This window comes from Ahaetulla prasina, chromosome 14, assembly GCF_028640845.1.
Source record: "Ahaetulla prasina isolate Xishuangbanna chromosome 14, ASM2864084v1, whole genome shotgun sequence".
Classification (NCBI taxonomy): Eukaryota; Metazoa; Chordata; class Lepidosauria; order Squamata; family Colubridae; genus Ahaetulla; species Ahaetulla prasina.
In genome coordinates, this window is record NC_080552.1 from 4,138,164 (window position 1) to 4,161,860 (window position 23,697).

The window sequence follows — 23,697 nt, forward strand, 5'->3', positions numbered from 1 at the left end:
ACTGGGCGTCATTGGAGAAAAGGTGGTTGGGTGTTCCCATTCAAGATGCCCAGTAACCGCTTTGATATCTCTGTGTAGTTCCTCATAATATCTATATCTATATCTATATCTATATCTATATATCTATATCTATATCTTAATAAGTTAAAGCAGGAAAGAAGGTTTGCAATGAGCTCTATGCAATCTAACAGCCAGGCAAGCATGCAAAATATTCAGAATACTTTAAAGGGCAATCTAAATGCAAATTGTCTGAGAGACTGAGAAGTAAAACTTCCTGTGACATTGCCCAGCCTTGTCATATGCTACGTGTTTTAATATTTCCCCAGTATGGGTGCAAGGCAGTAGTGGGATTCAGCCAGTATGCACCAGTTCGGGAGAACCGGTTGTTAACTTTCTGAGCAATTTGGCAAACTGGTTGTTGGAAGAAATGGTTAGGACAGAGAACCGGTTGTTGAATTTCTTGAATCCTACCCCTGGTGCCAGAGTATTCAAAAAAAGAAAAGAAAAGAAAAAGAAACCAACCTAAACTAAACCAGCAAATTGGGATGTGGAAGAGGGAGTTTCCTGGGCTCCTGTTGCCCCAAGCAAGGGAGTGGAGAGGTGGGGGTGCCTTGTAAGACCTCCCATCAATGCTGCCTGCAGCCTGGCTGAGCTGGTTTAGGCAGGGCTTCCTGTGGTCTTTCGGGTGCGCTTTAAGATTTTGGTTACTGTTATGTATTCATGTATATACCTTTAAATATTTGGGCGGGAAATCAGCACATTGCTGATTGGACGAAGCCGCCAGCAGAACTGTATAAAAGGAGAGGTTTTCCCCCAGCCTGTTGCTGGGTTCACCCTATATTAAAGAGCTGTTGTCACTACCCTGGTCTCCAGCCTCGTTACTTCCCGAACTTAACACTGGCGACGAAGGTGGGATCTCGAGGCTAAGGAGAACCAGAACCGAGCTGAAGCACGATAGAACCGAACCCAGCAAATCAGGGCAGAAAACGCGGAGATGGCCAGTTACACTCCGCCCGCGCCGTTTGACCCAGCCAGAGAGAAATGGGGAACGTATATGACCCGTTTCGAAAGCTTTCTAGAAGCCAACGAACTGCAAGGAGTTCCAGATAACCGCAAAAGGGCTTATTTCTTAAGCCACTGTGGTCCGGAGGTCATCGATATCGCGGAAGCCCTGGCAGAGCCAACGCCGATACAATCGGTATCGTGGCCAACTCTGCAAACCTTACTAAAAAACCACTTCGCACCAACGCCGTCCAAATACGTGCGGCGGTTTGAATTCGGAGAGCGAAGACAGATGGAGGGCGAATCCATCGGTGACTACATGGCCGCCCTAAGGAAAGCGTCCAAGGACTGCGGATACCGAGACCTAGACGAGGTGCTGCTCGAGCAACTCATCCGAGGGGTCAAAGACATCCGTTTGCGGCGACGGCTGCTAGCAAAGAGCAACCTAACGCTGGCCAACGCTCTGGACGAAGCCAGAGCACATGAAATGTCCACCCAAGCGGCGGAGACACTGCAAAAGCCTCTCCCACCAAAAGCGAGCGCAAAGACAACTCCAGTGCACCAGGAGGAGATTCAGACCGAATCCGACGGTGACGGTGAGGATGAGGAAGGGGTCTGCCGAACCGAGAAACGCGACAAAGAGGACCGAGACGAATGCGGAAGCTGCGGAGGTCAACACCAGCGCCAACGCTGCAAGTTTAAGGACGCAACATGTCGGCGGTGCGGAAAGAAAGGGCACCTAGCTCAAGTCTGCCGAGCGGCCCAACCTTCCCGCCGAAAATTCAAATCGGCCAATCAGAGCGCGGGATCGGAAAGGCGACCGCGATTGGCTCAAACAAAAAGGCGCGATTCAACCAACCGACTGTAGTCATAGGCCGCGCCTCAACCCGAGTGGAGAAGAAGATCTTCACCAAACCTAAAATAGAAGGAGTAAGGTGCCGACTCGAAGTGGACACCGGGTCAGCAATCACCATCATGTCTTGGGACACTTTGGCGAAGTCACTGCCATCAGTCGCGAAGCGCCACCTGCAAACTCAACGGTTACGGGTCCACGATTACCAGGGAAATCGAATCCCTGTTCGAGGGACCACCTCTGTCCGCGTCGAGTACGGACCTCACAAGAAGACCCTGCCCATCACAATCGTCGAGGGGACTCTGCCTAGTTTGTTAGGACTAGACTGGTTTCGTGCACTGGGCATGGGAGTGACCGGCATCTACAAAAGTGACTGCAACCTGAAAGACATACTCTTGAACGAGTTCGAAGATGTCTTCAAGGACTGCCTGGGCAAGTACAAGGGGACCCCTATTTCCTTCAACTTAGACCCCCAGGTAGCTCCCATTAGGCTAAAGGCGAGGAGAGTCCCTTTTGCCCTTAAGCCAAAAATTGACAAGGAGCTAGACAAGCTCATAAATCAGGGAATTTTGATACCAGTCGATCACGCAAAGTGGGAGACGCCAATCGTCACCCCAATAAAACCAGATGGGTCAATTAGAATTTGCGCTGACTACAAGGCGACGCTTAACAAAGCCTTACAGAAAAGCGCTTACCCAGTTCCTGTGGTGCAACACTTGCTGCACTTTTTGGGGCAAGGGCAGGTCTTTGCCAAGTTAGACTTGGCCCAAGCCTACCAACAACTGCCCGTAGACACCAACACAGCCGAAGCCCAAACGATTGTAACTCACAGGGGTGCATTCAAGTGCACCCGATTACAATTTGGGGTGAGTGTGGCACCGGGGCTGTTCCAAAACTTAATGGAACGACTTCTGCAAGGGCTCCCAGGGGTAGTTCCCTACTTCGATGATGTATTGATATCAGCGGAAAACATAGAGGAATTGGGGGAGCGTTTGAGAAAGGTTCTGGGCATTTTCCGGGCAGCCGGACTAAAAGTTAAAGAAAACAAATGCCAGATAGGGGTCGAATCCGTCGAATTCTTGGGCTACCGGATAGACAAGAAAGGAATTCACCCCACTGAGAGCAAGGTCAAGGCAATCAGAAAGGCTCCAGCGCCCAAAAACAAAACAGAGCTACAGGCATTCCTGGGGCTAGTGAACTTTTACGCGGTCTTTTTAAAAAACAAAGCGACCGTTGCTGAACCGCTGCATAAGCTTTTAGGGAAAAATACTGTTTGGTCTTGGGGAAAGTCGGAAAATAGGGCTTTCGAAGCAGTAAAAAACCTGCTCTCGAGCGATAGCCTGCTCATCCAATATCATAACTTATTGCCCCTAGTGCTGGTTTGCGATGCCTCCCCTTACGGGGTGGGGGCTGTGCTCAGCCACAGACTTCCAAACGGCACAGAAGCCCCTATAGCCTTCTACTCTAGGACGATGTCCTCCCCAGAGAGGAACTATAGCCAGTTAGATAAAGAAGCACTAGCAATTGTGTCAGGGGTGAAAAAATTCCACGAATATGTTTTTGGGCGAGACTTTGAAATTGTGACTGACCACAGACCGCTGTTAGGAATACTGGCTGGCGACCGCCCAACGCCTGTGGCACTTTCGCCACGTTTGACTCGATGGACTATTTTCTTAGCCGCTTATTCTTACAAGCTGCAGCATCGACCAGGAAAAGAAGTGGGGCATGCGGACGCATTAAGCAGATGCCCACTACCAGGGGCGATCGAAGACCCCACTCCGGGGATGCCCATCCTACTTATTGACTCTTTGGACTCTGGCCCAGTCACATCCAAGGAAGTGGCTCGGGCATCATACCGGGACATTATGTTAAGGACTGTACTCGGTTGGGTACAAAGAGGGTGGCCGCTGCCGGGCTAACGCTTTAAGGAATTTGTTAAAAACGTGATGAGCTCTCGGCTCAAGGGGTGCCTGTTATGGGGCTTAACGTGTGGTAATCCCGGATAAATTAAGGGAAAGGTATTGGACCTCCTCCACGAGGGTCACCCAGGGATCGTAAGGATGAAGGGCTAGCTAGAAGCTATGTGTGGTGGCCACTCATGGACTCAGAGATTGCTGAGAGGGTAGGGAAATGCCAGGCTTGCCAAGAGTCCAGACCTCTACCCCAACGGCCCCAGTCAGGAATGGGAAAACCCCAAGGGCCCTGGTCAAGAATCCACATTGATTTTGCTGGCCCTTTCCACGGCCAAACCTTCCTAGTGGTTGTCGACGCATTCTCTAAATGGTTGGAGATCATACTCATGAAATCCACTACGGCCGAGGCAGTAATCGCAGCCCTCGCCACCTATTCGCAACCCACGGGTTGCCGGACACTCTGGTGTCCGACAACGCCCGCAATTCACGGCAGCCCAGTTTGAAGAATACTTGGCAGAGGAGGGCATCCGACATGCCCTCTCTGCGCCTTTCCACCCTGCGTCGAATGGCCTTGCAGGCGTTCCGTCCGGAGCGCTAAGGAGGCGTGTCAGGCTCAAGCCAGGTGACTGGCAAACAAAGATAGATTTCTTTCTGGCCGTTCAGCACAGAACCCCAAGCACGGCTACAGGCAGAAGCCCAGCCGAATTATTGATGGGACGGAAACTCCGGTGCCCACTTGACCGTTTGAATCCCCATTACACACCAGAGGGTTACAAGGGGGAACTAGAAAAAACGAGAGAAATGGGCATAGGCGACCGAGTGTGGGCCCGCAACTATGGGGACGGCCCAAGTTGGCTCGCAGGGCAAATCATAAAAGCAACCGGTCCAAAGTCATACTTGGTCGAGTTACAAGACAACCGAGTATGGAGGCGCCACATAGATCAGATAAGGAAACGAATAACTGAACAACCCGAGCCAAATGAAACAGATCATGACCACTCCTTATTTGAACCCACAGCTGACCATGACCCGGGGGAGGCGCAAGACTTAGCTGAGGTCCCGGAGGTCCAGCGACGCCATCAGGTTCCCGAGGGAAACGGCAGGGAAAATTACAAAAGTAATCCAAGGCCGGATGGCCAAGAAAAAGAGTCTGCAAGTAATCCAGGGCCCGTTGGCCTAGAGAGAGAGCTGGGAGGAGAAAACAGCCCCTCCGACCAGCTCAAAACACCACCCAGGACTGAACCGCGCAGGTCTGAAAGAATTAGGAGACGCCCAGGTTATTTGCGTGACTACGTCGAAAAATAACATGTAAATAGAGGCAAAGTGTTTTCTGGGAGGGGAGGAGTGTTATGTATTCATGTATATACCTTTAAATATTTGAGCGGGAAATCAGCACGTTGCTGATTGGACGAAGCCGCCAGCAGAACTGTATAAAAGGAGAGGTTTTCCCCCAGCCTGTTGCTGGGTTCACCCTATATTAAAGAGCTGTTGTCACTACCCTGGTCTCCAGCCTCGTTACTTCCAGAACTTAACAGTTACCACCTTTAAAGCGCTCCATGGCTTAGGGCCCAAGTACTTACGGGACTGCCTGCTGTTACCTCATGCCTCCCACCGACCCGTACGCTCACACAGAGAGGGTCTTCTCAGGGTGCCGTCCGCCAAACAATGTCGGCTGGCGGCCCCCAGGGGCAGGGCCTTCTCTGTGGGAGCTCCTACGCTCTGGAACGAACTTCCCCCTGGATTACGCCAAGTGCCTGATCTTCGGACCTTTCGCCGTGAGCTGAAAACACACTTATTTATTCAAGCGGGACTGGCTTAATAGTTTTATTAAATTTTAATTGGGGTTTTAGTACTTTGGGGTTTTGAATTTTAAATTTTAAATTTTTTTAAGGTTGGCCATTTTTCTAATATGCTCTGTTTTTAGTTTGGTGTTTTAATTGTATATTTATCATGTTTTTATCTTCTGGCTGTACACCGCCCTGAGTCCTTCGGGAGAAGGGCGGTATAAAAATTTAATAAAATAAATAAATAAATAAATAGGGCAACTCTTGGAGGCTCAGCCGAAGGTGAGGAAGGGCTGCTCTGCTGCAGCTGCAGCTGTTCTGGGATCCACTTGCAAACTTAAAAGCAGGGGTGAAATGCTCCCGGTTCGGACCAGATCGCGCTCTCTGATAGCGATGGGGGCGGATAGTTTGGAGAACCAGTAGCAAAAATCCCTGCCTCCCCTGCCCACGCCTCACTGTTCCTCTTCTCTGTCCCTGAAGCTCTCGGTGGTAATATAGCTACAAACGGCCTTAAATGACTTCGGTGGCGCTTCAAAGGGCTGCACTACAGCTGATCAGCGCTGTAGGCAGCTAGTAGACCGGGGCCTCTATTTTTAAAGAAGGTTGACAGGTGCGCTCCTAAAAAAAGGCAATTGGTAGACCGGTGCCTTTATTTTCAAAGAAGGTGGACTGGGGCGCTCCCAAGTTTTATATACTTTATTATTTTTATTATTTATTATTATTGGCCATGCCCATTCAGTCACCTGACCACCAAGCTACACCCACCAATTAAGCCACGCCCACAGAACTGGTAGGGAAAATTTTTAGATTTCACCCCTGCTTAAAAGGCAGTATTTTTGCAAATCCCAAATAGGAGCAATTGCAGACTTTAGCCTGATACCTGCACATGGAGCCCTTGACCCTAGCTGAGTGCCCCCCTCACTCCCCCCCTCCCACACTAATGCCACCAGGGCCCACCTGCAACCCTACCCATACTTCCCAACCCTCACAATCTCCGCACTGCTGAAATAGGCGAATTCATCTTAAATGGGTTTTGTGCTCTTCACAGGCTGGGTTGCGGTTGTGGTTGTTACCTTTGTTTTCCTGGAAAGAGAATTTTCCCAGGGGTGCTTCCTTGGTACCCATTCGATTAGTAGAGGATTTGTCTTCCTTGGTGATGTTTTTGCAGCCAGCTAAGGGCAAGAGCAGTCAGATTGTGGGTTAAATGTATAGTAGTAACCTTGGCCAGTTGCCTGCGATGCAGTTTGGAGCTGGCTATTTTCTTTGTCTCTAGGAGTTCCACAGCTTTCTTTTTCCCTCTAAGAGCTGTGAGAAGTTTTATATCAAAATATATGTTATTGTTTCTGCTGTTTCCATCTTCTCTTAAAACAATAACAGAATCCAAAATAGTCTGAGAATCAGTATCTCCACTGGATAATTGGCAGTCAAGATGAAACTAAATAGCAGATGGGGGACAATCTCATACTCAAACTTCCTCAAACCCCCAAATAAGTTACCCAGACCTAATCCACATATCAAAGGTGAAGGTATGCAAACACAAACGGAGTTTAATTAAATTAGGTCTCTCAGAGGAACTGCGTGTTCACAAGAATACATAGCTACACACACATACACACACGTGCCCAAGTGTCACCCTAGAATCAGCACATAGACCAGGGGTCTCCAATCTTGGCAACTTTAAGACTTGTGGACTTTAACTCCCAGAATTCCTCAGCCAGCTTTGCTGGGAGTTGTGGGAGTTGAAGTCCACAAGTCTTAAAGTTGCCAAGATTGGAGACCCCTGATATAGACACTTCCACACCCTAGGCAAGCTCCCCCTAGAAAAGTCTGCTGCTGTGCCCCCATTTCTCTGCAGCTGCCCCTAAACGCAAACTGTTTTGCTTTTAGGAATAAATATTTCTTCTTTCCTCACAGCTGCCTGGGTCTCATTTTTATTTATTCTTGCGCAACCCCGGCTTGAGTTGGAACCCCAAATTATCCTCCTGACAGAGCAGAGCTGGAGACTTTTGAGTGAGCCTCTTTGGTAAAGTTTTAGTGTAGGAAATCGCACTGTATGTCTATACTGGGTTGATTTATGATCAATCAATGGAAAACAATGTGTGCGGGGGAGGGGGGGAAGATGAATGCGAAAGCTTTGTTTGTTTTCAGGAGCTCAGTTCCAGGTGCCAACAGGAGGGTCGCCTGCTGAAGGAAGCTGCCCTTTCCCTACTTTTTAAGCCGGGAATAAGCCTCCCTGGAGTCCCATCTGAGCCGGCGTACATTACAAAAAGCAATCTGTTGAAATGCTTAGCAGAAGTATCGCTGCCTTGTTTGCAAGGGGGCTGCCAGCAGATGGATGCCCATCAGAGAACCAGCCTCTGTGAGTCTGGTGAGAGCCGTTGGAGTCGGCAACACAAAGGGTTGCATGCAGTGATGAAATCTTCCCCGGTTTGCCACCGGGTCACTGCCCGCACATGCACAGTGCGTGCCAAACGCACACTGCATGCACACACATGCACAGTATGCGCCAAACGCGTGCTGCACATGAAAGAAGGAGGCTTGGGAAGGTAAGTAGAACAGCGAGGGGGGGAAACAGCTATGCCGCGCGATTTAGACTCATTAGAAAGCAAGATTTCCTCCTTTCTAACAATTTTAAATCATGCAGCACAGCTGATCATCTGAAATACCGGTTCGGACCAACCAGTAGCTTTTTGTCGTGTCCCACTCCCCCTCCGACGACCGGGTCTAGGAAGTTTGTATCAAGCGTGGCCACGAAGCCTCTGCAGCTTTGCCAAATTCCTTTCCGATTTCTCAGGGCAGGCAGGAATCCAAGTTGTGACTTCAGCAAGCTAGATGAGACTTTGCTTGACTCAAGGAATGCCAAAAGCAGGTCCTTTATATAGGCTGTGGGGTGTGGCTCCATGAGTCAGCATTTATCCAGGCCTGCCCCCTCCCTTCCTTCTGCTGACGTCGCCTCTCAGATCTCCGGAAGCGAGGATCGTCCCACTGTGAATTCTCTTCAGCTGGATCTGCTGTCGGTAATTCCAGCACGTGGCTGGCTCCCTGCTCACACGCTGTAGGAGTGAGGTTTGTTTGTTCATTCCTGACATCCTGTCCGGGCATGGGGCCAGGGCCGGGGGCTGGAGGCTGGAGGCATGACAGGCCGTTCATCTTCATTATCAGATTCGGAGTCTGATAGCAGGCCCGGTTGGAGACCGGAGGGGCCCGGCTGAGGAGAGGAGGGAGGACGAGGCACAACACTTTTTTTTTTACTACCAGTTCACTGAACCCATAGCTTTCATCTGTACTGGTTCACTCGAACCGGTGCAAACCAATAGGATTTCACCACTGACTGTGTGCCGATCAGGTGGCAGCTTAAGGTCTACTGAGGTGGCCCACAAGAGAGTGGGATGCTGGGGGTGACATGCAGGGGAATGAGGGTCTGTGGCTAGCAGCCTTGCACACTTACGCTGGAGTCAAGAATCTAGCTGAAAAGTATTTCTGTACAGGTAGTCCTCAACTTACAATAGTTCATATAGTGAGTGTCTGAAGTTACACTGAAAAGGTGACCGATGACCATTGCAGCATCCCTATGGTCATGTGATTTATGTTCAGATGCTTGACCTCTGACTCACATTTATGGCAGTTTTCCCGGTGTGTGTATGTGTGTGTCATGTGATCATCTTTGCAACCTTCTGACGAGCAAAGTCAGTGGGGAAACTAGATTCACTTAACAACCATGTTACTAACTCAACAACTGCAGTGATTCAGTTAACAAATGTGACAAGAAAACTTGTGAAATGGGGCAAAACTCACTTAACAAATTTCTCGCTGAGCAACAGAAATTTTGGGTTCAATTGTGGTCATAAGTCGAGGACTACCTGTATATTGGGGGGAAGGAGGGAGGAGAGAGGAGGGAGGCAGGATTTGTGTGTGTGTGTGTGTGTGTGTGTGTGTGTGTGTATGTGCTTATATGTCTCTGTGTCTACATAATGTCTGCCTATGTGTGAGCCATGGTGGCTCAGTGGTTAGAATGCAGCATTGCAGGCTAACTCTGCCCACTGCCAGGAGTTCGATCCTGACCGGCTCAAGGTTGACTCAGCCTTCCATCCTTCTGAGGTCAGTAAAATGAGGACCCAGATGGTTGGGGGCAATATGAAAATAATGCCTTGACATTGTAAATGGCCCAGAGGCTGCTATAAGTCTAAGTGCTATTGCTATCTTGGGCCAGGCGAGAGATTGACAAACATCCTTCTGCCTGTGACAACCACATTTGAGCTGCCCAACAGCAACTATAGTTTGGATATTTGATTTTGCCCGCAAACCAAATACAGCAAAATTGATGCTGTGTTTCAGTTGCCAGGATGCTCCAGACAGAACAAAGGGATGCTGAGGTCACTGGTGGCTCTTTGGCTGCAATTTTCTCTCAATCTCAAGGACTCAATAAGCAGATCCTGATTTTGATCTGAAATGCTGGCAGACAAGGTTTGGGACACAGTCTAGGACAATTGACTGAAACTACTTGGTCCTGCCTGCTTTCTCCAGTCAATTTGCTGCAGGACAAATCACCCCAGCTAATTCACTACATGGGACAATTAGCCGTGTGTCCTGGCAGCCAATCTGAGTGCCAAGGGGTGGGCCTCTGACTTGCGATTGGAGAGGGCACCGGTGGGGCGGGCAGCAGCCTCGGGTGCTGGGCTTTTTCAAAAGGGTGTGTGCCAGGAAGCGGGAGATGCTGCGATTGTTGTGTGGAGCAAGTGGGCCACTCCTCCCTGCCAGGTGCGCCTTCCAGGAGGCAGAGTTGCTCCAGCGGTGAAATGCTCCCGGTTTGTACTGGATCGCCTAATCCAGTAGTGATGGCAGCAGGTGGTTTGGGGAACCGGTAGCAAAAATCCCTGCCTCCCACCCCCACCCCCGCCCATGCCCAGCTGAGCTACGCGATCATCAGAGTTGGGGTTTTTTTTACTTTTAAAAGCATTTTTTCTTCAGCTGAAAAAATGCTTTTAAAAGTTTTTAAAAAGGGCTCTGATGATCGCATGGCTCAGCTGGGATTGTTAGAACCTTTTAAAAGCGTTTTTTCTACAATCTCTTCGGCCGAAGAGGTTGTAAAAAATGCTTTTAAAAGGCTTCTCTGGTGATCCCAGCTGAGTTGCCTGATCATCAGAAGCTTTTAAAAGCATTTTTTTACAACCTCTTTGGCCATGCCCACCAAGTCTCATTACCCCCCCAAGCCCACAGAACCAGTAGTATCAAATTTTACATTTCACCCCTGAGCAGCACCCTGCCACCCCCAAAAGGAAGGGTGCTGGGCTCCATGGCCGCTGCTTGCCCACTGCCGCACTGCCAGGGTGGGGAGAACAGTAAACTGTTCCACCCCATGGCCACTACTCCACCCTGTGGCCACCATGGCCAAGCTGGTGGTGGATATCCTGACCGAGCCCCCTGTTGTGTCTGCGCCCCCCCGAGCTGGGCCTGCTGCCAGAAAGTGACTTGGACAGTGAGGGGGAAGGGCCATCAGGACTTACCTTGGGAGCACCAGCTTCCCTGGCTCAGCTCCAGGAGCCAGAGGCAGGCCAGGTGGAGGAGATAACGAGGCCTCCGTCCCCTGATTCTTTCCCCCCCCCCGGCCACGCCTCCAGACCCAGCTGATGGCAATCAGGCCTGGCTGGACCCTAGGTTTCGTAGGCAGGAGAGACGGGAACAACAGAAGCAGGGGTGGGGCAGGCCTAGGAAGTGCTGAATCATGGAGCCACACCCCACAGGATATAAAAGACAGCGAGAGCTGCTGTGTCTCTTTGTAACAGGCAAATCCGCTGATTAAGAGCTGAAGTTTGTTTTTGAGTGACTAACCAGCGTCATGGAAGATAATGGAGGCTCTTGGCAGACGCTGGCTATTCTGCTGCCAGAGCTGATAGTGCCGTCTAATTAAGCCATCACTCGGACGGAGGCGAGGGAGGACACAACACCCCCATCCAGATGGCAGCAACCCCTGCGGGCTCCTCACTGCGAGGCTGTGCCCACCTACCCTGCTGCCATAGAAGTTGTTGCTGCTGCTGGCCACTCTGACACTCAGCTTTGCAAGACCCACTCTGCACCCAGGTCTTCCAGGACCATCTGGGCACCAGCACCGGCACAGGCAACAGCTGCACAATGAGCAGGCAGCAGCCAGGTGGGGGGTTGGGGCAGCCTCGGAGTGAGGAGCCCAGAAGGGCTGTTTCATGGGAAATGTAGCCAGAATGAAGCCCTACAGAACGGGGGTCTGCATGGAATGCTTGGCCAAATCCAAAGCTGCTGGCTGGCAGTGGGTCTGCTATGGGAACTCAGCCATTCTGCTTGGATGGGAGGCCGTGGGCAAGCCCATCGCTCTTGTGTGCCCATTTCTTTCAGATTTGGGTAAGGTTTTTTGTTTTCTTTTTTTTATTTGCATTTATATCCCACCCTTCTCCGAAGACTCAGGGCGGCTTACACTGTGTTAAGCAATAGTCTTCATTCTATTTGTATATTATATACAAAGTAAACTTTTATTGCCCCCAACAATCTGGGTCCTCATTTTACCTACCTTATAAAGGATGGAAGGCTGAGTCAACCTTGGGCCTGGTGGGACTTGAACCTGCAATAATTGCAAGCAGCTGCTGTTAATAACAGACTGTCTTACCAGTCTGAGCCACCAGAGGCCCTGTCTTTCTTCCAGACTTGTCTCTTCAGCCAAAATTAATTAATTAATTAATTAATTAATTTTATTTATTTATTTATTTTATTTTATTTATTTATTTATTTATTTAATTTATATGCCGCCATTTCTCTATCAAGGAAATCTGGGCAGCTTATAATATTTATCGATTGATTAGATTTTTATCCTATTACTTTATAAATACCTGAAAGTGGTATTTATACATAATACTCCTTCTCCCTCCCGTTTTCCCCTCAGCAACAACCCTGCGAAGTGAGTGGGGCTGAGAGAGAGTGAATGGCCCAAAGTCACCCAGCCGGCTTTTGTCCCTGAGACAGGATTAGAACTCGTACTCTCCTGGTTTCTAAGGCTACCGCCTTAACTACTACACCAAACTGCCTCTCAGTCAGTGGTTGGATTCAATTTTTTTTACTGCCAGTTCTGTGGGCGTGGCTTGGGGGGCGTAGCTGGGGAAGGATACTGTAAGATCTCCATTCCCACCCCACTCCAGGGGAAGGTTACTGCAAAAATCCCCATTTCTTTCTTTTTTATTTATTTATTTTATTTTGCCACACAGTATATATAAGCATAAGCATGAAATAATTATACAATATATAAGCATATATATAAGTATGAGTATGTAATAACTATATTAATTGGATATAACAAAAGGAAACAATAGGACAGGAACAGTAGGCACGCTGGTGCTCTTATGCACGCCCCTTATAGACTTCTTAGGAATGGGGTGAGCTCAATAGTAGACAGTTTTTGGTTGAAGCTTTGGGGATTTTGGGAAGTCAGAGTCAGGTAGTTTATTCCAGGCATTAACAACTCTGTTACTGAAGTCATATTTTCTGCAATTAAGATTGGAGCGGTTAACATTAAGCTTAAATCTATTGTGTGCTCATGTATTGTTGTAATTGAAGCTGAAGTAGTCTTTAACAGGAAGGACATTGCAATAGATGATTCTGTGTGTTAAACACAGGTCATGTCGGAGTCGGAGGAGTTCTAAGTTTTCTAAACCCAGGATTTCAAGTCTGGTGGCATAAGGTATTTTGTTGTATTCAGAGGAGTGGAGAACTCTTCTTGTAAATTATTTCTGGACACGTTCAATTGTATCGATGTCAGAAATGTGGTATTTTGAATAATATTCAGATGTTGAAACTCTGGAAAGAGTGCAGAGAAGAGCAACAAAGATGAGCAACTTATTTTCTGCAATCCTTTCGATCAGCTGAGACTTGGGAGGCGGCGAATAGATGGGGGTGAGGCCTTTCAGAATTTTTACTACCGGTTCTCCAAACTGATCAAAATTTCCACTACCGGTTTTCCAGAACTGGTCAGAACCTACTGAAGCCCACCTCTGCTCTCGATACCATAAGTAACAGAATAAAACAATTACAGGATTAAAACATTAACGTTATAAAACAAAGTTCTTGCTGGAACTTTGGAACTTCTGGAATGGGGCAGATCCTGGAGAGGTTGCGGTGGGATAGTGTTCTGTTTCCCTCCCCCAATACTCCCAACAAAGAGTCAGTGAAAGGCCTCCTCTTCTACTTTATTTACATAGATATATGTCCTGGCCACGTCTACCCACGGGCCTGCCAAGTTTCTGGAGATAACAAGGAAATTACAGATAAGGCCAGAATTACTCACGAATATATTCTTCCCTCCATTGATACAGTTTGCCCGCGCAAATTCATTGCTTTGTCCAAGACAAAAAACCAGGAAGTCCCGCCTCCTATTTATAGTCTCTGCAGATGTCATTGCATGACAATTATGACTTGGCTTTATCCCAACGCTGTTTCTGCTGCGCGCGCCGGTCACGTCTGCGCAGTCTTGCATCACTCCAAAACTGTTCTTGGGGCGTTGCCAAATCAGAAGAAGGCTCCAGAGAATCAGGCCTTGCCGGCCCCTCCTCCTCCCTTTGAGTGGGTGCCAGGGAGGGAGAGGGCTCAAGAGAAGCAGGGCTTGCCAGGTCTTCTCCCTCACTTTCTGAATCATCCGAGTCCAGGAGTCCGGGTCCAGGAACCTGGGTCACAATAGATAGTTCCAACATCTGGCACACTTTCCTCCTGGCTATGACTGATGATGAGGCGTGGCTCGCTGCCAACGTGGCTTCTCCTGGGCCATCGCATACCCTTACTTTGATCTTGATACTTTTGACACTCCAAATGTCTCCCTCTGCTTCTCCTTCTTTTCCTTTCCAATCCCTTCTGCATTTGGAGGGAAGATGTGAGGGAGGAAGTTAACAATGGAGGCCCTAATTGCTCCCTGTCTTGTAGTATATTACATAGAAATTAAATTGCAAATGCAACTAATGCCCCCTAATTACAGTCATTATTGCACAGAGGAAATAAGCCGGCTCTGCGTGTAACAGTTGGCAGTAGCTCTTTTTTTTTGTTGGATTAAGTCTCCTTGCTTTGCTCCTAGCTGCATGGAGGAAGAAAGGGACGGCAATAAAAGGTCAAAGCTCTTGGCTTCAGGGCAGTGTTTCACAACCTCGGTGATTTTAACACGTCTGGACTTCAACTCCCAGAATTCCCCAGCCAAGAGCTGATGGACAACACAGTCCCGAAATTATATCATTTCTTTGCATCGGTGTTTCTCAACCTTGGCAATAGGAAAGTGTGTGGAGTTCAATTAAGGGGTGAAATGTTCCCGGTTCGGAACGGATCGCCTGATCCGGTAGCGATGGCAGCAGTTGGTTTGGAGAACCGGTAGCAAAAAGCCCTGCCCCCCCACCCATGCCCCCCCAATGCCTGGTCAGCTGCTACTCTGTTTGCCGCTTCTTTTAAAAAATGCTTTTAAAAGGTAAAAAAAGAGGCTCTGACAATCGCAGTTGAGCTGTGCGATCATCACAGCCTTTTTTTTTACTTTTAAAAGCATTTTTTACAACCTATTCGGATGAATAGGTTGTAAAAAACTGCTTTTAAAAGGTAAAAAAAAAGGCTCTGACGATCCCAGCTGACCTGCCTGATCGTCAGAGCCTTTTTAAAAAAAGTTTTAAAAGCATTGTTCGCAGCTAGCGAACCGGTAATAAACTGGTTCAGATTTCACCACTTCTTCAATTTCCAGAATTCCCCAGCCAGCCTTTTGGGAGTTGAAGTCCACACAACTTGCACGGTTGAGAAACAAGCACATACTTGCTTCTAAAACTGTACGGAAACATATTGGGAACAAATGTGCTGGCTATGTGCCCATGTGCTCACTCGCTTGATGGACTCTCTTTTAAGGAAGAAAAAGAAGCTTCGAGATTTGCGTTTTCGTTTATTTTTATTTATATCCCATTGCCATTCCACTCCCATAGATGAGTAATAGCAATAGAATGGGCAATTCTAATTCAATAACATTCAGGAAGAACAAAACACATAATTCTCTCACACCGAGGGCTGGAAAGCTCTCTACATTTTTTTGAAGGGATTCAGAGATACAGATGCAAAAGCATGTGTTGTGTCTGCACCCCCTGAGCCGGGCCCCCTGCCAGAAAGTGACTTGGAAAGTGAGGGGGAAGGGCCATCAGGACTTATCTCTGGAGCAGGCCAGGTGGAGGAGATAACGAGGCCTTCGTCCCCTGACTCTTTCCCCCCCAGGCCACGCCTCCAGACCCAGCTGATGGCAATCAGGCCTGGCTGGACCCTAGGTTTTGTAGGCAGGAGAGGCGGGAACAACAGAAGCAGGGGTGGGGCAGGCCTAGGAAGTGCTGAGTCATGGAGCCACACCCCACAGGATATAAAGGCAGCAAGAGCTGCTGTGCCTCTTCGTAGCAGGCAAATTAACTGCTTAACTAAGAGCTGAAGTACTGTTTGTTCCTGGGTGACTCATCAGCATCAAGGGAGATAACAGAGTCACTTGGCAGATGCTCGCTAGTTTGCTGCCAGAGCTGATAGTGCCGGCTAATTAAGCCATCGCTCGGACGGAGGCGAGGGGGGACAGAACAGCATGTTTATGGGTATATTATTGTCCGGAGTGAAAAGCTCATCCTGTTCACACTTTTGACACTCCCAGGTATAAAACCCTCATCCCACCCCCAAAGGAAAGGCTAGCTGGTCAGGCTCAGAGTGAGTTCTGGGTTTGGGTAGAGCATCTCAAAACACCTGCTAAATCTAGGTGGAGTTGATAAATCTTACTCTGCCAACACTACAATTGCAGTATTGTGTGATTTCTGATGGCCCCCCAAGTTCACACCTAGTTTTAGGGACATTTGAAGACATTTTGCTTCTCATCCAAGAAGCTTCTTCAGCTCTGACTGGATGGTGAGGAATGGAAGGATTTATATTCCTTGCAGCCAGCCGGTCATTTGCATCCTTTTAGAGCAGGGGTCTCCAACCTTGGCAACTTTAAGCCTGGAGGACTTCAACTCCCAGAGTTCCTCTTTTGCTTTGCTGGCTGAGGATTTCTGGGAGTTGAAGTCCACAAGTGTTAATGTTGCCAAGGTTGGAGACCCCTGTTTTAGAGGGTCGTTGAGGCCACTTGGAGGTTTATCTGTGCCCTGAGAATCATCTGAGTTAGTGCTCCTGGTTCCTGTACTCTGCAATTTTTCCTCTGGAAATCCATTCCTACTCCCACACCATTCCAAGGGTGTTCATCCCAAATTGCACAGCTAAAAGTCTGTAGAGATCCTCAGTCATCCAGGTCATGGTTGTCCCAAATTCCAGGATTCGTCTGGACGGCTGGCCTGCTTTCCAAGTTCTTCTCTGCTGAACTCTTTAATGTTCTCTTGAAAGAGATGAATTGGAAATGCTTCTGATTTGGGGCTTCTCCACTCCCAGCCCCCTTTTCCCTCCATGAGTCTGAGATTTCAGAAACCATGCTCTGGGGTGAGGCACAGGAAGCAGATGAACTGGAGGGTTGAAGCTCAGAAGCTAAAATATGTGGAGTACGTCAAAGACCATCAATCACAACAATACACGACCACACAATAGATTTCAGCTTAATGTGAACCACTCCAATCTTGATTGCAGAAAATATGACTTCAGTAACAGAATTGTTAATGCCTGGAATGCACTACCTGACTCTGTGGTCTCTTCCCAAAATCCCCAAATATTCAACCAAAAACTGTCTACTATTGACCTCACCCCATTCCTAAGAGGTCTGTAAGAGCACCAGCGTGCCTACCGTTCCTGTCCTAATGTTCCCTTTCATTGTATCCAATTTCATATAGTTATTACATACTTATGATTATATTTATGCTTATATATTGTATAGTTATTTCATGCTTATGCTTATATATACTGTTGTGAAAAATAAATAAATAAATAAATACTGTCAAGCTTTCTATCGTGATAACAATCGGGCATCCTCTGAAGTCCTTTCTGGTGAGAACTTTCACATCAGTAGTTTGCTAATTTTTCTCGATGGGCTGGAACTCTGCGATGAGGGTGGCTTGCTTCATGCTGAGCTGCGGGGAGGAAATGGCTACACCATTAAGTAGGGGAGAGGGAGATGTGTGAATTGGCCATCTTTGATGGACCATAATTTGTGTTGCCGTAATTCATTGAGTCTTTTGAGCTGTGAATTTCCACATTAAGTGACCAAGGAAGATTGGTTCCTACGTTACATAGCCATAACCAAGAACGCTGGTGATGCAGTGCTTAGCGTGCAGGCTGACTCTATCCATAATCCAGCAGTTCGATTCTGATCAACTCAGGGTTGACTCAGCCTTTCACCCTTCCAAGGTTGGTAAAAGAAGGACGCAGTGTCAGCCCTCGAACCATTTTGGAAATCTTCAGGGCTGCCACAGCAAAGCCAGTTGCTGCTGTGGGAACATAAAAGGGGAGATAGAGATAACTGGGGGAACTGTAGCCAAAATAACATTCTTTCCCATGGGAGCCAAGGACGTCCCTACCAGGTGTTTGGAAGGTGTGGGCCAAAGGCAGCAGCTGAAGGAGGACTGTGACCTGATTGGACCATGTGATGGACGTGTGAAGTGGGAGCAAGAACTTTGGGTTTTAACATAACATAACATCAGAGTTGGAAGGGACCTTGGAGGCCTTCTAGTCCAACCCCCTGCCCAGGCAGGAAACCCTACACCATCTCAGTCAGATGGTTATCCAACATTTTCTTAAAAATTTCCAGTGTTGGAGCATTCACAACTTCTGAAAATTTTTAAGAAAATGTTGGATAACCATTTGACTGAGATGGTGTAGGGTTTCCTGCCTGTTTTGGGTGAGGAAAACCTCAGGCCCTTCAGAGTCGGATTTTCACTTGCTGTGCCAATATGGCATTCCTAATAAATTCTTACTTTGAGGAAACTCCAGACCTCAGAGTTTTTATTTTGTTGGAATTGTTACTTAGAACCCTGACATTAATCCGACTCTGACATCCAGATTGTTGGAGAAAATATGCTAAACCACTTAGAGAGTGCTGTAAAACGCTGTGAAGCAATATTTATTTTATTTATTTATTTATTTATTTGTCACAACAATATATGTAAGTATCATACAGAAAGGTTATATAGTATATAAACATATATGAGTAAATATTAGGAGGTATAAGCATATATATATATATATATATAGGAAGAAGAAAAGAAAAACAATAGGACAGGAATGGTAGGCACGTTTGTGCGCTTATGCACGCCCCTTATGGTCCTCTTAGGAATGGGGTGAGGTCAATAGTAGAAAGTTTTAGGATAAAGTTTTTTAGGATTATGGGAAGAGACCACAGAGTCAGGTAAAGTATTCTAAACTCTGATGATTCTGTTACAGAAGTCATATTTTTTGCAATCTAGATTAAATATATAATCTATTATATATTTTATATATATATATATATATGTAGGTCTTTGGTTGTTCGGGTTTTGTCCCGTGTAAAATTGGAAGTGTCTTGGCGACGTTTCGACGAAGTCTCATTCGTCATCTTCAGGCTTCAGCTTCCAATTTTACACGGGACAAAACCCGAACAACCAAAGACCTACATACAAACACCCGTGAAAACCTCAGAAAACATATACTTTAAGACTTGTGGACTTCAACTCCCAGAGTTCCTCAGCCAGCAAAGATCTCTGCTTTAAACTTATATATTTAATCTAAATCTATATATATATTTAGATTAAATATATAAGATTAAAGCAGAGATCTTTGCTGGCTGAGGAACTCTGGGAGTTGAAGTCCACAAGTCTTAAAGTTGCCAAGGTTGGAGACCCCTGCTTTAAAGGATATTGCTATTGCTCAGTGCTATGCTTATGATTTATATTGATACATTGATCATCAATTGTGTTGTAAATGTTGTACCTTGATGAACGTATCTTTTCTTTTATGTACACTGAGAGCATATGCACCAAGACAAATTCCTTGTGTGTCCAATCACACTTGGCCAATAAAATTCTATTCTATTCTATTCTATTCTATAATGTGGTTGGTTGGTTGGCTGGTTTGGCAGTTAGCATGATGCTTCTTCCTTGGGATGAGTTTTCCCATCCTGCTAAATTGAGCAAACATAAATTGGGGTTTTTTGATGAAACTTGAAGATGACAGGGTTGACTGACAGAGAAGCAGATTGCTTGAAAAAATGAGGGGTTCTCTTTTTGAGATTTTAACACAAGACTTGATGGCTTGGTGCTGTGCTAGAGGATATTTGACATTAAGGACAGCTTCTGAGAAGACCTTCAATTGTGCAGTTCCCTAAACAATCACACGTTGCTCATCCACAGGTTTCCTCCCCAGAGGGAGATTAAAAATGGAGAAGTGCAAATCTGTTTACTCCATCCACGCAGTTAGTTATTGTGCATGATACTTTTTCCAAGTTTTCAAAGTTTGTATAGATACTCTTCTCAAATCCATTCTTAATGATAGGACTCGCAGCCTCGGTTTGAAGCAAATGCTGATTATTTCTTTCCCATCACAGTTACTGTCTCTTGAGCACCATCATGTGCCCGAAACCAGTTACTGCGTATTAGAAATAAAATGTGATATAGCACAATAGCAAGCAAGACTATTCTACTGAAAAATGTTGTGCTGGGGCTTGTGATAATAATAACAATAAAAACGAGCATAACCAAGCTATTTGTAGAAACGAAAAAAATTATCAGCTTTAACAAACAGGTATAGTTTTCATTGCACAAAATGCACATTTTGGTAAAAGATGAAGGAATGGGAAGAAGGCTGAAAACATATAACGTGGGATTTTTGGCAGGGGGTGCAAAAGAGAGCCCAAAAAGCAGTTGCTTACATTTCCTGACCACCAATTAGTGACAGGACTTTTTTTTTTTTTTTTGCATTTATATCCCACCCTTCTCCGAAGACTCAGGGCGGCTTACACTGTGTTAAGCAATAGTCTTCATCCATTTGTATATTATATACAAAGTCAACTTATTGCCCCCAACAATCTGGGTCCTCATTTTACCTACCTTATAAAGGATGGAAGGTTGAGTCAACCTTGGGCCTGGTGGGGCTTGAACCTGCAGTAATTGCAAGCAGCTGTTGTTAATAACAGACTGTCTTAGCAGTCTGAGCCATAGAGGCCCCTTGGGAATATACCTATAATATAGATAAATATTCAAAACTTAAAAGGCCTGGTTAGGAACAGGTTGTCAAAGAGAAAATAACAGAATAACAGAGTTGGAAGGGACCTTGGAAGTCATCTAGTCCAGGGGTCTCCAACCTTGACAGCTTTAAGACTTGTGGACTTCAACTCTCAGAGTTCCTCTTTTGCTTTGCTGGCTGAGGATTTCTGGGAGTTGAAGTCCACAAGTCTTAAAGTTGCCAAGGTTGGAGACCGCTGATCTAGTCCAATCCTCTGCTCAAGCAGGAGATCCCATATCATTTCAGACAAGTGGCTGTCCAGTCTCTTCTTAAAAGCCTCCAGTGATGGAGCGCCCACAACTTCTGGAGACAAGCTGTTCCTCTGGTTAATTGTTCTCACTGTCAGAAAAGATTCAGTTTCCATCCATTGCTCCCTGTCTGGCCTTCAGGTGCTTTGGAAAATAGGTGGTCCCCTTCCCTTTGCTTCCTTAGCAGGAAGCGGCCAACAGATTCTAACAGAGTTGGAAGAGACCTTGTAGGTCATCTAGTTCAACCCCCCATCCAAGCAGGAGACCCTACACCATTTCTGACAGATGACAGTCCAGTGTCTTTTTGAAAGCCTCCAGTGATGAAGCTCCCCCAACTTCCGAAGGCAACTTCTGTTCCATTGATTGATTGTCCTCATTGTCAGAAAATTCCTCTTATTTCCAGGTTGAATATCTCCTTGTTCAGTTTCCATCCACTGTTCCTTGTCTGGCCTTCAGGTGCCTTGGAAAATAGCTTGACCACCCCACTCCCCATCCTCTCTGTGGCAGCCCCTCAAGTATTGGATGACTATCATGGTCCTTCTCTTCACTAGACTAGCCATGCCAGTTTCTGCAACTGTGCCGCGAAAGATTGTATAATGGTGCAAAATTCACATAACAAATGTCAACAGAATTTTTGGGCTCAATTATTGTCATAAGTCGAGGACTGCCTGTCTTCTGGAACTCTGTCAAGAGTGATTTGCTCTTTTGCCTAGTTACTTCTTTGTTCTCAGTTTGACAACATTTGGGAAGAGGGTGGCTGGAATTTTTGGGGTGGAAATGGAATGCCAAAATTCCATCTGCAGATTGTGAGATGCTGCTACCACTCTCAAGGCCACGCCGGTATTTGAACGATGCAGACCATTCTCATAACAAAAGGAGCCTATTTAATTGGTTGAAATGTATTTGAATGTAAGTTGATGGTTGGGCTGTTGGTCTGAGCTCTGAACTTGGCAATTTGGTTGCAAACATTTCGTCACCATTCAAGGAGACATCGTCAGTGCGCTTGGAATCGATTCGAAGCGCACTAACGATGTCTCCTCAAATAGCGATGAAAACGTTTGCAAGAAAATTGCCAAGCTCAGACCAACAGCCCATATTTAACTGGACAATGCAATGAACTGAGGGGGGTGGCCAAAGGGGAATGGCCAAAGCTCATCTATGTGGACTTTTGTGCAGGAAACTCAGAGCTGGTTTTCCTTCTTCTGTGCCAATGTAGCGTATTTTTTGGGTTTTACTTTTGGGAAGAACAATGTCTCAGGAGTTCCTTTTTTGGATTTGCTAGCTGAACAGCTGACACTCTGTTTGGCAGGGGAGACTTAGCAGCATACTGCCTTCTGACTCGGAGATGACTCACTCCTGATGCCAGCCCTTCAAGGTAGACCAAGTCTAGCAAAGATACCACGCGGATTTCGGAATCTTGAAAGCCTGCCAGTTTCTAACCCTCTTGAGCCAAACTGCATCAAAACTGTTTTGAGTCTTTTTATCAACAGTTATCCTTTTCTTTCTCTTTATTGCAAGCCACTCAAGATAAAAAGTTGGTTTGGATAGTAAGATGGGCAGTTTATAAATTTATCGAAAAAATAAATTCTTCTAATGACTCTTGAATTCCTTTCTCTACACTCCTCTATCTCTGTACAAGCTGTGTTGAATGCAAAATGTTCTTTCATTCCGCCATCCAATATTTAGTCTTCACTTAATGACTGCGGTGATTCTCTTAAAGACTACGGTAAAAAATGGTTGTGAAATTGGGTCCAGTCCCATGCTGACTCACTTAATGACCAAATCTGCTTTCAATTGTGGTCATAAGTCAAGGACTACCTGTGTTAACAAACGTAGACTGCAGACACCAGGAGAGCTTTTCCTGTTTTATGATTTCTTGGAATATCTGTCAGGTCCCCAAGATCCTTATCGGGGCGCTGCCATTCTGGCGTGGTGGGGGGTGGGGGGCTTGGATGATCCTTTACAACTTCTTTCCTGTATCAGGTCTTCCTGTCTCTTTGATGTACCTGCTTGGTAAAGGGAAGGGGAAGGAATTGCCTGGGGCCATCTGTTTGGTCTCAGCTCCAAGGGCAAAGTGGCACCTGAGAACAACTTATCACCTTCTCGGCTCAAGTTCTCACAACTTCGCACCTGTGGATTGGCTGTGGATGGGCATAGGGCAGTGATGGCTAACCTTTTTGCCATCGTGTGTCAGGAGGGGGGGCAGGGGGGCAGGAGGCTCACACACGTGCGTGCCCACACCTATAATTCTATGCGGCCCCTCACCGCATGCGCATATGACCCTACCCCCGTTCCTGGCACGCGATGGCCCGGTAGGCCCATTTTTCTTTCTCATCTGGCTCCAGAGCCTCTCTATGAGTCTGGGGAGGGTTAAAATGGCCTTCCCCATCCTCCCGGAGGCCCTCTGGAGGCCAGAAATGGCCTGTTTACTAACTTCTGGTTGGACATGAAGTGACTTTTTTGCTGTCCCCCGCCTCTAGAGACTCCAAGAGAGAGAAAGAAAAACAGGCCTTCCCCACCACCACCCAGGCCCTCCGGAGGCAGGAAACAACCTGTTTCCCTACTTCTGGTGGGCCCAGAAGGCTCAAAAATCAGCTGGCGCCAGAGCTGAGCTTGCGTGCCCATTGATGTGGCACGTGTGCCATAGGTTCGCCATCACGGGCATACGGCAACGTTTAACCTAACGGTTTTTGAGTGAGAACTTCAGATCCTGCCTTGCTTTCCTT

At 46.9% G+C, this 23,697-nt stretch overlaps 1 protein-coding gene across 2 annotated transcripts in view; it reads left to right on the forward strand.

The window, feature by feature from the left end:
* RAB26 (RAB26, member RAS oncogene family) overlaps positions 1-23,697 on the forward strand; it is a 296,965-nt gene that overhangs the window by 256,613 nt on the left and 16,655 nt on the right. The window lies entirely within an intron of this gene.